This window comes from Trichosurus vulpecula, chromosome 6 (genome assembly GCF_011100635.1).
Source record: "Trichosurus vulpecula isolate mTriVul1 chromosome 6, mTriVul1.pri, whole genome shotgun sequence".
In the NCBI taxonomy this organism is placed as follows: Eukaryota; Metazoa; Chordata; class Mammalia; order Diprotodontia; family Phalangeridae; genus Trichosurus; species Trichosurus vulpecula.
Genome location: NC_050578.1, coordinates 109,224,373 through 109,238,409, shown reverse-complemented (window position 1 = coordinate 109,238,409; position 14,037 = coordinate 109,224,373). Strand labels below are relative to the sequence as shown.

Genomic DNA, 14,037 nt, shown 5'->3' with positions numbered 1-14,037 from the left:
AACACGGCGTTATAACTCCACACCCCCTCTTTTATGGGGGGGCTGGAGTGGGTGACGGAAAAAGTGGGGGAGCGGGGAGAATTGTCCCCAGAGTTAGTTCCCCCGCCGTGTTTGTTGGGGGCCCCTAAGGCAGCGGCCTCCGCCTCCGCCGCAGCAGCAGCTGTTGCTTCTGAGCGTGCTCAGCGCGGTAATTTGGAGAGGATCCCTAGTCTGGGGTGGCGGTGGTGGAGCGTTTGTAAGTGTGTGTGTGTATGTGTGTGTGTGTGTGAGTGTGTGTGTGTGTTGTGTATTGGCAGTGGAGTAGTGGAGGCTGGGCGGCTCCGACTCCCTGACGCCAGCGAGACCAGATCAATCCAGGCTCCGGGAGAGGGAGGGAGGGAGAGAGAGAAAGAGAGGGAGAGACAGAGAGAGAGAGGGAGGAAAAGCAGAGAGTGAGCTAGCGGGCGGCGCAGGGCTGCCCACTGTGCGGCGGCTGCTGCGGCTGCTGCTGCTGGTGCCGCTGCCGGAGCAGGAGCGAGGGGAGGGACGGGCGACCGGGCTGTCGGCCCCGCGAGCGAGCGGGAGGGGCGGCGAGGCGGCCGGAGCTGCGGGAGCCCCAGCGGGATCGGCAGCCACAGCAGCCAGACAACGGCGGCGCGGCCGGTGGTGACTCTTCTGCACTCGCCTTCGCGGGGCGCGCCACCCACGGGGTAAAAACCGAAGAACCCACCCGCTCCCTGAACCCCCAACTTTCCCTTTCTTACGTTCCATCCCGTTCCCTTCCCTCCCAGCCCCAGCCAAGCTGGCCTGCCCTGGAGCCGCCTCCCAGTCCCTCTTCCTCGCGGACTCTGGGGGGTACTGCCGTCCGGGAAGGGGTGGGGGCGGGGGTGGCTGAATCCCGGTTTGCTGCAGTCCTCTATCCCTGCTGACCCCCGGCCGCCCCCCTCCCCACTGACCCCCGGCCGCTCTCCTCCCTCTTCCCCTTTCCTGATTTCAGACTCCCGCCGCAGCGCTGGGATGGTAACTTGGGTGCGTGGGCTTGGGGAAAAGGGTTTTTTCTTCGGGAGGAGAAGACGATGGAAGGCCCCCCCCCATGATGGCGTCGCCCGGCGGCTCTTAGAAACCCACGCCCCCCCCCCCCCCCCCGCCTTTCCCCTCTCCGGTCTCCCCTGGCCGGCTGCAGGGGTGCGCTTTGAGCTTCCAACTTTGCGTTGGCGTCTTTGTTGGGTCGGAGGTGGGGGGGGGGGAAGACTTGCCCGCCTCTATGCTGGCCACCACGGCCGGGCCGAGGGCTTCTCTCGGGCTCCTGTCTCCCTGACTTTCCTCCCGGTTTCCCTCTTCTTTCCTTCGGTTCACTGCTGTTGGGGCGGCCCGCGCCCCGGCGCCCCTTTGTGTCCTGCGTCCGCAGAGCGGGGAGGGGGCGGCCAAACTTGTGGGAGTTTCAGGAACTGCCTTGGCTGGGTTTGTCTCTTGTGTGTGTACACACACACACACACACACACACACACACACTCTTCTCTCTTTCTCTCTCTCTCTCTCAGCTTTTCTGAAGTGTGGATCGTATAGAAGAAAGAAAACTCAGCTTTTCTCTAGGCACCCCCCCCCCCCGCCTGTTTTCCTTTCTTGCCCCCACGTTCAGTCCTTGGGTTCGAGGTCAAGGAAAGTTCGGACCAAAAGTCTCTTTAATTTATTCCAGGCTTTGGTGGCGGATGATTTTGGTCGCCTTGTTCTCGCCCCCCTCCCGCCCCTTTTCTTGTTTCCCCACGCCCGTGGATCCTTCTCGACCGGATCCGATTGTCTCCCTCCGTGTGTATTGCAAAGTTTGCTCGTGAACAACTGTGTCATTTACTCTCTCCCAAGCCTTTGTTGGTGTTTCGCTTAGTAGTTTATGTAAGGGGGGGGCGTGGGGGGAGGGAAAGGGAAGACTGAGAGAAAGAAACGTGGGCTTGTTTTTCTACATGCCTAATATATGGGAGCATTTATAGGAACAGGGTTTTCCCCTTAGATGTATTATGGGAAAGAGGAACAAATGTTGGCCGACTTTAAGATTACTACGACTGCAGGACTTTTTCCCATTAAATTTTGAAGATGATATGATTGAAACCCTGATTTCCTCGGAGGCTTGGTCCCGAAAATTGAGGCCCTGCTCAAAGGTCTCTTAAGTAAAGCCAATCGCTTTCTGATCTGCCATGAAAATTGGCATGATTCCGTTTGGATTTTTTTTCTTGGACCTGAAGTTTGTAAAATAGAAAAAAAAACATGTAAAGTGGCATGATTTGGGCCTGCCTTCCTAGATGTCTCTGAAACAACTCTTAAGTAGCTGGATCAAAGAACAGCTTACTATCAGAACATGTCTCTTTCTAATTGGTTTTCAGGGATGGCATGCCTACACTTCAGTTAACACAATGAGAAGACTGTGCTGTGATCTTCATCTTGTTTATTTATAATTACCACTTTACCTTTTATTGAAGGCTGGTGAGCTCTAGTGGAACCAGTGTTTTTAAAAAGGAATCTAGGTTGGATCAGGGTTCACTGCACCAACGTTTTCAGTTGGCACCAGTGTGCTTTGCATCACTGCCATTTTTGTATGTGGGTATTGGCTTAAGTATATTATACAGACTTGAAGTGTTTTCTCTCACTCCACTCCCACCCTTTCCCATTTGTAGTTATTTGATATTTTTCTGCAGGTGGTGCTCAGCTTGTAATAGTGCCGTTCTTCTGAAACTAGGGGCATCAGAGATGATTTTCTGGGGCTAGGTGATGCAGAAACCTCTAGAGAGGATCAAGGAAGGATTGAATTACCCCTGAGGGTGGGGATTTGTCCTTGATTTAGTTCTGACCCCTCTAACCATAGGTATGTAACCAAATACATTTTTTGTCTCTCAGTATCCTCTTCTTTTATACCCTTGAAGATGTTGACCACTGCATTTAAGAGAAGTGGCAACTTCAGTCTTTTAAAAACAAATAAATGTCAACTTGTAACAGGGTTACATTAAAGAAAGGTAATTGTAGGAAAATTTTAAAAACACTCAAGTTCAACTAATACATCTTTTTTAAACAGGAAATCTGGAAATCCTGTTTCCTATACATTAAAATAGGTGATGTGCTGAATTTTAGTTTCTGTCTTGACTTATGAGTATTTCTGGGTTAAAGATGAAATTTAATAGCTAAATTATTGGAAAGAAGGAATAAACTTCGGTGTAATTAGACAGCCATATTTAAGCTGCAGCAGCCTGTATAATACAGTCCAAGTTGTGTATTGTGTGTGTATAAAAGGGCTCATTTGTGTAGTCTTACAAGGCTAATGGAGGCATCATTGAGCTTTATAAATAATGTAAGTTGTGTATAATGTAGAGTCCCTAGAGACTGCAGAGAAAGCATCATTACCAGCCTTTTCAACCTGCTTGAGATCTTAAATTGATTTACAGCACTGAACTGGTGCAAAATGATACATCAGGATGACATGGGGTCAGCCTGTAAAAGTCTATGATGTCAGCCTATTAGTTCAGTCATCATAATTAAACCATATTACAGGGGCAGCTAAGCTGGAATTTGGTATTATACTTCAGAGATAAGTGGTATAGGACTGGTTCTTTTTTAATGAAGAAGGCATAAAACTCAGGACTGCTTCTTTGTGCTTCTAAAAGAGTAAAAAGGCTTGACAGAACATTTAAAAATTTTTCAATTGTGGCTTTACAGAGAATTTGAGGTTGAAGTGGTATGTCAGATAGCTACTTTTTGAGCAACTTTTTCATTGATAGTCAAGATGAATGATGCTAGGGATGCTTGAATCATGTCCCCCCCAAACTGATCTGGGTACCACATCCAAGAATTCCTCAGATCTCAAAGGATATTTACTACCTAATACATCAGAGAAGATTAGAGAGCAAAGTGTACATCTCTCTACATGCCTTTAGCCCTCCAGCCTTCTGTTGTTCCTATTGTGTTGGGGTTAAACTATATCTGCTATAACTTGATAGGAAACTGCTCTTTGTCCTGGACTTAAATTGGTTGGCAAAGTCTTAAGCAGAAAAAGACATGTTTGACTTGACTGCTTGGGCAATCCGGGAGAAAAGAAAACAATCTTTGATTGGGTTTTAAGCCAGCTCTTAATTATTCAGGCTAGTTATCCAGTTTATGGATTATCTAGGTCCTTGACTTCTCCTTGGACTCTCACTTAATTTCTTTTTTGGCTAGTACTTCCACTAGAAGATGTTTAGGAAATGATAGCAAATGTTAATTAACTTCATTATTTGTTAGATGCTTGATTTGTTGGGAGTCCAGATGGAAGGAATCTCTTGGGCACAGTGGGATTTGTGAGTTTGGAGATTTTTTTTTTTAATCACTGTTTTCCTGGTCCCAGTTTGTCAGAATTTGATTTTGGGTGAAAATGATTGTCACAACTTAGTTTTCTGAATAGTTGTTTCAGTCCTATCCTTTTTGCCAATTTAACAACTAATGTATATGGGGGAATATACTACTTGCCTTTCTTTTCAGTTGGTTAATGCTCAAGGCAAATGAATTTTAATGCTAATTTAAGAGAAGTATAACTAGGACGGCAAAACTAAAGCAAAAGGGGAAAAAATCCCAAGCATCCAAAAGCTCAAATGATTTTTAGATTATTTTGTTATTTGAAATGTCACTGTGTCTCCCCCTTTATTTTGCATAACCAAGAATTTACTGTGCTGATCTTTAAAGTAGTAACATATGTCAGTAGTAATATGTTGGTGTTGAAATAGTTAAAATTTGTGAGAAAGAAGTGTTTCAATGACAATTCCTTATGGAATCTTTTCAATTCCTGTTTGATTGTCTCTGGTCATCTTTCTTTATTACAGACATCATACGATCATGGAATTTTAGAGCTGGAAGTGACCTCATTTTACAGATGAGGAAACTGAGTCCCACCCAGAGAAGAAAGTGGGTTACACTGGTAGTAAGATAGTAAGTAGCAGAAGCCAGCTTTGTCCTCTGCCCTTAGAAACCAGTACCCCTTTTTTCTCTATAGTACCACTACTTCTCTCATTTTATAGATGAAGGTATTTGAGATGTAGAGGTGTAACCACCGGTCCATTGGAGGTGAGGTCATGTAGCTAGTTAGTGTCATAGCTGGTCTCAGAATTCGGTTCTCTGGACTCAGTCTAGTTCTCTTTCATTGTCCTGTGAGCTGCTGAGATTTTCCGGCATCAAACCAACATAGTTGGGGGAGTTGGAGGCAGGTAGGGGGAAGACAGGGTCAGGAAGTCATTTGGCATAACACTGTTCTTTTCTCTCATGTGTTCTTGTCTGAGAGTCAGGTCTGACAACCATAGATCTATTTGTTTTTTGCAAATCAAAATTGATTTTTTTTTCCAAGAGGGCGGGTGAAAAAGAAAAACCCTGCATCTAATTGAATCAGTGGAGCGTTACTGGAAGATGGGAGATCTGAGATTGTACATGTTGAAATGAAATCATAACAGGGCCATGCCCTTTAGGCAGCCAGATCTGAGATATAGAGCAAGGCTTTATAAACACTTTCTTTTGGGGATTTTGTCTTTCAAAGAGTCAGAACACATCTGTTCTATTCTTAGCCGAAAAGTGAAGACTTTGTGGTTTCTGGGGGGAGGAGGGGTGGGGTGGTAGAGGTGGCCTCGACAAGAAGAGAGATGATGGAGAAGGGAAAGTGGTCAAATCTAATTTAAAACCTGTGAAAATGGACATCAAATAAGGGAATAGAAGATTTAGGGTTAACGAATCAGCCTCCGTAATGCTGCTTTTATTTGTGGTTTGCTCTTCAGTACAGAGATTGTCAGGTTGGCCTTTCTGCAGCAGCAAATGGGTGATATTCTCCTATGTGTGCCAGATTGAAATCTCATTACTTTCTTCCTTTCCATTTTCTGTAAGTGGCCTGAATACAAATGTTCAATTTGACCTAAGTTGCCAGCCCTCTCCGTTTGCCAGGTTGAGTGTCTGATATGTTTTTTATTACCCATATCCAAATCTCTTTGCGATACAAAATAACACAACAACCCCTTCCCTCCCTCCCCCCAAAATATGAGCAGGGACAAGGTCAAGTACAGGGATCATGCTATTGTAGATTGAAAGCTGGAAGGGGCTGTAGAGGTCATTTAACCCAGCTGCCTCATTTTACATCAGAGAGGGCATGCCAAATAAAATGCTACCAATTTCTGATATATTGAGACATTAGTGTCTGGCGATGGAGAGATATTCCCCTGCTATCGGTAGCACCAGGGTAGTCAAAAAGGGCCGCTATTTCTGCTGGTTAACTTGAAGATATCTGCCTGTTCTGCAGAAGCTTCATTTGCATAGGGATAGCTCTATCTCAGGCAGGAAAGGCCAGAGCAACCTTCATAAAATAAACAAGTTTGATTCCAGGGGATAAATACAACAGAGTCCTAGGAAAAGGCCCAGCTCTGCAGAATTTGAGCAACTTCCATCTTTGCAGTTTCTGTTGGTTTTGAGTCAGAGGAAAGATCTATGACGTAGTTAATGGATAAAAAGTGCCTCTTAACTAGTTTTTCTGGAGCCATCAGATGGTAGAGCTTCATGGGACCTTTAGAAACTGTGTTTTATAACATGCCACCCCCACCCATCTTACAAATGAGTGAAAAGACACTTAGAGAATGATCTGGATTTTGAGGTCTCACAACTTAATGAGAGCCAGAGCTGGGTCTAGATCCCAGGTCTCCCAATTTTTAAACCAGCACATTTTCCCATCATGCCATAGTGGCTCATATATTGAATTTTAGTTCTTATTTTACCTCAAACGTTGAATGTTTGTGTATTATCTGGCCAAAGACTCAGCATAGAGGCAGAAGACATTAAATTCTCCCCCTCCTTCTCTGAATATGGGGAGAATCATTTCATTCTCTCACTTAGTTCTTGTGGGGAAATTGCTTTTTTAAATGTAGAGTTCTAGAAACATGAGTAGTTAACTTTGTTGACCCTGGTCCAAGGACACTTTTTTATTAGCATTTCATTCATCAGACAGTTGTCCTCTGCCGATTTCCCCCCTCCTTCCTCGAATCCAACTGCTGATGTTATTTTCCTGGTTTATAGGCAGTAGACTATTGTCAGTTTTCTCTTTTGGATTCTTCATGGTGTTCTTTTGTAAAGTGTAAGAATCTCAGAATTTTATGACTTTCTCACTTTGAAACAGTAATAATAAAGCAAGCTTTTAATTTTAATAAAAATCAGACATTGCTTTCAAATGCTCGTTACCTAATAGCAACTTTTTTTTTTTTAGTTTTGGCAGAAGAGAGAGAACATTTATTATGTATTTTCAGAGGATATAGAACTACATAGTCTCAGGTTTAGAACTGGAACAAACCTTAGACATCATCTAGTCTGACCTGTTGGTTTTGCAGGGGTTAACTAACTTGCCCAAAATCACACAGGTACAAGTGTCAAAGTCAGAATTTGAAGTTAGGACCTCTCTCTCCAAGTAAGTGTTTTTCTGCTATATCAGGTTAACTCCTTAAATAGGAAACTGAAAGAATATAATTGTAGGATTTATGCTCCCTAAGCCATACCAGTAACTCCATCTTGGAAGTAGAAACTTGACTTTTCTAGCACTTCAGGCATTATACTCATTTAGATCCTTCTCAGCAACAAATACCTGATAGCTGTGCATGGACCTATGGCTTTCCGGGAAGGTATTTGGTTTTTTAATCTTCTGCCATATGTTACTGCTATAGTGTCCATCCAGAGTTTGGCTAACAGTATGGTAATTGTGTGGGTGCTTTCCTGTCAGCTCCTTGGTAGATGTGACAAGGTAATGAATTCTTTGTTGACTTAATGAGGGAGACTTGGATACTGTATGGCTGAGTGTGGGGGTCAAGAATTATCAGGGGAACCCTAAGTTCTAATTAGAGCTCTATCCCTGCCTATGCGGCCTTAGACAATTCACTTACCTTTTAGAGCTGATTTGTTTGTTTTTCATCTTTGGAGACTGGCTTCACGTACAGCATAGATTACTTGGGGGCGGGAGAAGTGAATGAAACCAGGGAGCTTGGGTAGGAAGGAGGCTGCTGAAATGATTCTAGCAAGGTGAAGAATAGATCTGGACCAGGGTGATGGAGGCAGACATAGAGAAGAAAAGCCATGAAAAGGAAAAAAAAAATCTGCGATTTGGTGTCACGACCAGGATTAGATTCTAATCTCTTGCATTGATTGGCTGTGTTATCCACAGCGAGTCACATGACCTTTCTGGGCCTCTGTTTCCTTCTCTGTAAATGGAGGGAATTGAATTAGATGACCTGAGCTTCCTTAAAGGTCTAAATTCTGTGATCCTAATGGACTTGCTGCATATGGATTTCAAGGAGTGAAGTAAAAGTTGACTTAACATTTTGTACCCCTGGAGTACGAAAACAGGAGGACTTCCAAATGAACCTGTTGAGTAGGGCAATTGGAGATGAACTGGAGCTTGGAGAAGAGGTTAAAGCCAGGTGGCCTGAGTCAGGAAGAACTAAGTTCAAATCCAGCCCCAAACTGCTGTGTGATCCTGGGTAAGTCAGTTAGCCTTGCTTGCCTCAGTTTCCTCATCTGTAAAATGAGCTGGAGAAGGAAATGGCAAACTGCTCCAGTATCTTTGTCAAGAAAACCCCAAAAAAGGGTCACGAAGAGTCAGACTGAAAAACAATGAAAAGAAAATGACCCCTTGAGGAAGTATTTCCAAATGGGACTGTTGAGTAAACCAACTGGAGATGAACTGGAGCTTGGAGAAGAGGTTATGGCTATAAAGAGAGATTTGGGAATCATGTATGGGGATTATGAAGATGATTGAGGCAGATGAAGAGTGGGTGAGTTCTTTGCAGGTAAAGAGAGGAATCTGGGTCCGGAGTAAGAGGATCTGGGTTCTGACTCAGCCCTGCTACTTCCTACCCCCTAATCTTTGGGAAATCTCTTCACTTCTTTTTAGGCCCCAGTTCCTTGACTGTAAAATGAGGAGATTGGATTAGATGACCTTAGATGGTCACTTTCCCTCCTAAATCTATACTCCTTTGAGTCCCTGAAAAAGAAGAATAGCTGACATTTATATAGTGCTTTAAGAATTACAAAGCGCTGTACATGGTATCCCTGAAGACTAAGTCCTTCCCTCCAGTTAGTCCATTGAGGAAAAGGGAGAGTTCTTGGCTGGCTGCAGGTAGATAAAGGATCAGAGGATTAGTTAGGTCATGGAAACTGGGGGGAGGGCGGAGTTTCAAGACTCAGATGGCAGTTTGTGATATAAAGTGCTACAGAGAGGTCAGGGAGAATGAGGGCTGAGGACAAGACCATCGTACTTGGCATCTGGGGAGGGAGGTTAGGGGAAAGCAGAGGATAGCAGTTTCCTGGGAACCAAATTATGAATGAGTAATTGGCCGAATTTACTTCCAAGTCAGGGTTGCTTATAATAGAACTGAAACTGAGTACTCATCCTCAATTCTTCACTCTTCCTCATTTGCCACATCCCATCAATTGCCAAGTCTTGTGATCCTCAGTTGAAGATTGGAAGGTCAAGGATGCTGGAGAATCTAGGGTAATGAGGATAGCATTGAAGGCTGTGACCATGAACTTAAGCCCGGTTGATAAGTAGTCTTTGTAAATTGGTAGAAGTGAAATGATGGAATATTCTGGAGATTGTGAAGAATGGGAAACGTGCTGGGAGGTTACAGGCAGAGTTGAGGACAAGAACTTGTGAGCTGCTCTGCCAATTCTCATCTAAACATGAGGGGGGAAAGGTCACATTTGAGCTAAAGAAGCCACTAAACTTAAAATTTCCTAAGTCATCTTCCCTTTTTCTTCTGTTAACTGATTTGGCAACAACTTCTCCGAGTGTTTTCATTTAAAAAAAAGTGAAAAAAATCTAATTCCTGGGGATTTTTCTAATTATAACATCTATTGTTCCGAAAATACCAAATATTATCTTATTTGATTCTTGATGTTATGTGGCATTTGGTTTATCAGAAGGTAAGTTCAGGCATCCTAGTTATGTAGGACTGACTGTTGAAATTGTAGATATCTTTTCTCTGTCAGAGGGCAGGCTGGGATAGAGCAAGATGTCAGCAGCCAGATGCTGCTTTAGAGGACTCATGAAACCTCTTGGAAGTTTGCATTTTCTGCACTTTAATCGTGCAATGGTTCTCCTCTACAATATAGGCTATATGAATGCTGAGATGCGGTAGGAAAATTCTGTCCATGAATACAGTCAAGTCAGAATCACAGAATGTTCTGCAGGATTCCTGACAGATGGCCACCCATCATTACTTAAAGACAAGAGGTGTAAGGGGGAGTTGGCATCCTCGAAACATAGCCCATTCCATTTCTGGAGACCTTATCATCCAAAATTCTCAATCTGGGCTCTGTCTATTCGGTCCTCTGTGATCCCTTGACAAATTCCTTTATATCTTTGGGTCTTGGTCTCTTCATTTATAAAATGGGACAGTAATAGAGAAAGGGGGAAGGGAACAAGCACGTATTAAGCACCTACCATGTGCCAGGCACTGTTTAGTGCTTTGTAAATGTTATTTCATTTGATTCCTACACTCTCATTTCTTGGGGCCAATTTCTAGGAGCTAGGGAGGTAATGGGTATGCTTTTAAACTATAAAGTTCTACATGATAGCCTGGTATAATAGTGAAGACAAAATTGGGGCACCTGTCCCGTTTTGGTGACAATTCCAATAATAGAATAATATGATTTTGTGGCACTTGGCTACACGATGACATGCTCTCGGTTCCAGTTATACTTGTTACCCTGTTATACTTGTCCTATGGGGTCTAGGTTATTAAATAATAATAGGAGGCATTTATCTAGCCCTTTAAGAGCTAACATATGCTATTCCATCTGATACTCATAACAATAACAACCCTGTGAGCGGGCCAATGGAGGTCTCATTCTCCTCCATTTTATACCTGCAGAAGAGGAGGGATTCCAGGTTAGTACAGATCAGAAGTAGAATTTGAATTCACATCTGTCCTGAGGCCAAGTACTGTTTTTTTCCACTGTACCACCCTCCCCGTAATAATAGCATCATAGGAAGACAATGTTTTGCAGTGCTGCCTGCAATAATAGTGCTAATACATTATAACTGAATCCTACCTAACAGCATGGGACCCTAGATATAATGTCATTTGGCTGTGGCCTACTTAAAACAGGGTTTCAAAGGCACTTCCTACTCTTGTGATTGGTTCCACAAAATCATTTTTGTGGTGGTCGTTCAGCCGTTTTACAGTTGTGTCTGACTTTTTCTTGATAAAGATATAGGAATGGTTCATCATTTCATTCTCCAGCTCATTTTATAGCTGAGGAAACTGAGGCAAACAGGATGAAGTGACTTGCCCAGGGTCACACAGCTCATCAGTGGCTGAGGCCAGATTTAAACTCAGGAAGAAGAGTCTCCCTGACTCCAGAACTGGTACTCTATCCACTAAGTTAGCTAGCTACCTCTCCATAAAATCATGACTTTAGGCAAAATAATTAACTGTATGGTATCTCTACGAAGAGGGGATACCTTATGTACTGGAGGTAAAATGTGGATATAGTTGCTTTACATATCTATATTTTGCACAAGCTTTCAGGAGAATTGAATGGATTTCATATATATGTATACACGCATGTGTACGCAGATACACATTCAGTAGCAGTTGAACTGCATTGTAACCTGTGCATATTATAGTCAGGGAGAGAAATTGAAACTCCCTTATCAAATTATTGTTGTCTGAGATTTTTAAAAATCTTGTTCCTAGTCACTTTCTGTATCTTTATTTATCTGTCATGCTTAAAATTGTATTCTGGTAATTCAGTTTTACTTGGCAGGAAAAATTTCTAAGAGCAAATAACTCTTCCTTATGGAAAAAAAAATTTATAGAAATTTTGAACTATTAGTAAAAAAAAAAGTACAGTATGAAACCACTCTTACACCAGGAGAACATGAAAGTACGTTGCAAATAGACATGACCAAATTTAGCAACTTTTGGTCAAAAGTACGGAAGTGTGGAAAGTATGGAAAGAGCACCGAATTTTGGAGTCAAAAGACCTTTGTTCAGATCCCAATTCTTGCCCATTGCTACCTAATGTGGTCATGGATAAGTCAACATCTCTTTTGCCTCAGTTTCCTCATTTGTAAAGTGAAAGGGTTGGACAAGTTGACCTCTGTTGTGCCTTTCAGCTCTAAAACTTGCGATTTCATGATGTTTTGGCTGCTTGATTTCATGAATGTTCCTTCCAACGATGTTGTGATGGCAGCTCAAGACTGAAATGCTAGTTCACCCTTGGCCTAAAGTTGACAAGGCTGCCATAGCAGCACTGGACCAGAAATGTTGCCTGAAGCCCTGCTTGTTACCATCTTAAGGCAAGCAGAGAATGGTCCAGAATGAACTTGCCTGTTTTAAAGTTAGCTTTATATTAACCCGTATAGTTCATGTCGTTGAGCATTTTGGAATGGGCAGTGTTGGGAGGGGGTTGCTGGAGTAACAAAATTGGATATTTCCTAACACTGAACTTGATCATGGACTAGTAACTCAAGGCTTGATTGGCTAGATATATACAAGCTATAACTCCCCTTTACTTCATAGATAAAATATAAAGGAGGAAACTTACTTAGGAAGCCGAGCTAGCCAAAACAAAAAACAATTTCAACGTTAACTAAAACTGTTAAATTGTTTGCTCGTCTTCTTGATCTCTTCATAATTCTAAGACAGCTCCAGAAAGCATCGCTGGATCCTGACCTGCTCTGCTTTTTTTTTTTGTTGTTCTGTGGAAGAAAAAAAATGAAAACTTTGTCATTGGTTTGCCATTGATATAGACAAGAAATACAAAATTAATTCTGCATTTCATATCCTATCAGTAAAAGCAGGGGAAAGCTAAATTTATCTTACAAGTATTTAGTATCCTACTGATCTGTAATTCCTTTTAGCCTTCCTTCTTTTCTCTCTTTTTGGGGGGATGCTAGCTCCCTCTCCCTCTTCCTTTCGCCTGCCCCCCATCAATTAAAAACAGAAAGAAAGAAAAAGAAGCAGCACAGATTCCCACATTAGGCTTGTCCAAAAAAAGCATATTAAGTCCATCACTTCCTTGTCAGGAGGTCGGTGGTCCTTTGGAATCATGGTTAGTCTTCGCATTGATTAGAGTTCTTAAGTCTTTCAAAGATATCATTAGTTTTTACGTTAGTCACTTAGCCATATCATGTTCTCCCACCCCCACCCCATCGAGCCCTGCCTTGTGATAAAGATAAACAGCAATCCAAAAGTGAAACCAATGAAGCATCTGGGTCTGGTAGCATATGCTACATTCAGTCTGATAGCATGCAACATTTTGTACTTGGGGTCCCCAACCTCTTCTAGAGAGGGGGAAGTGTGTTTATCTTTCCTACAGGGCCAAGATGAGTTCCTCACAATTAGCCAGAGTTTAAAGGCTTTTTAGTGTTATTTTTGATTATGTTACTACAGCAACCATGTGTAATATTTTCCTGGTTCTGTTTTCTCTGTATCAGTTAATTCATATAAGCCTTTTCAGATTTCTCTGAATTCTTTGTCTTTTTCATTTCTTAAAATGCAATAGCTCCTCATTCCATTCATGTGCTACAGTTTGTCTTAACCTTTTCTGAACAATGGGCAACCACTTTGTTTTTAGTTGCTAACTAGTGAAAAAAGGACTGCTATTGAATATTTTGGTTTATATGGTTTCTTTCTATAATTGGACTTATTTTTAAAGGGTATTTATGTACTTGTGTGTGTGTATAGGTGTTTATTTAGAGGTATAGTGTAGGTGACTGTGATGCTATGATGAAAGAGGAATGTCTAGGTTTTTGAGATTAAAAAAAATTCTGGCTACTTTTGTTAAACTATTGTTCACCATCTTCCTGTAAGACGGGGATCCTTAACCTTTTTTGTGTCATAGACCCTTTTGATGAAGCCTATGAAGGAATGAAACTTATCAAGCTCAGAATCCTGTTTTTAAATGCATAAAGTACACCAATTATATTGAAATTCAGTTATCAAAATGTTTTTGAAAAACAGGTTAATAAACCACAGGTTAAGAAACCCTGCTGTAAAAGAAATGTCCTTCTTTCTGTCTTGG

General features: G+C 42.4%; 1 protein-coding gene across 2 annotated transcripts in view; it reads left to right on the top strand.

Annotated features, from left to right (window-relative positions):
- Nucleotides 1–306: 306 nt before the first annotated feature.
- Nucleotides 307–14,037, top strand: part of SMAD1 (SMAD family member 1) — a 92,862-nt gene continuing 79,131 nt past the window's right edge. The window contains exon 1 of one of the 2 annotated variants that reach the window (XM_036764739.1): nt 307–689. The gene's annotated coding sequence lies outside the window, so the exon portion shown is untranslated. The remainder of the gene's footprint in view (nt 690–14,037) is intronic. The other variant, XM_036764740.1, reaches the window with a different exon arrangement.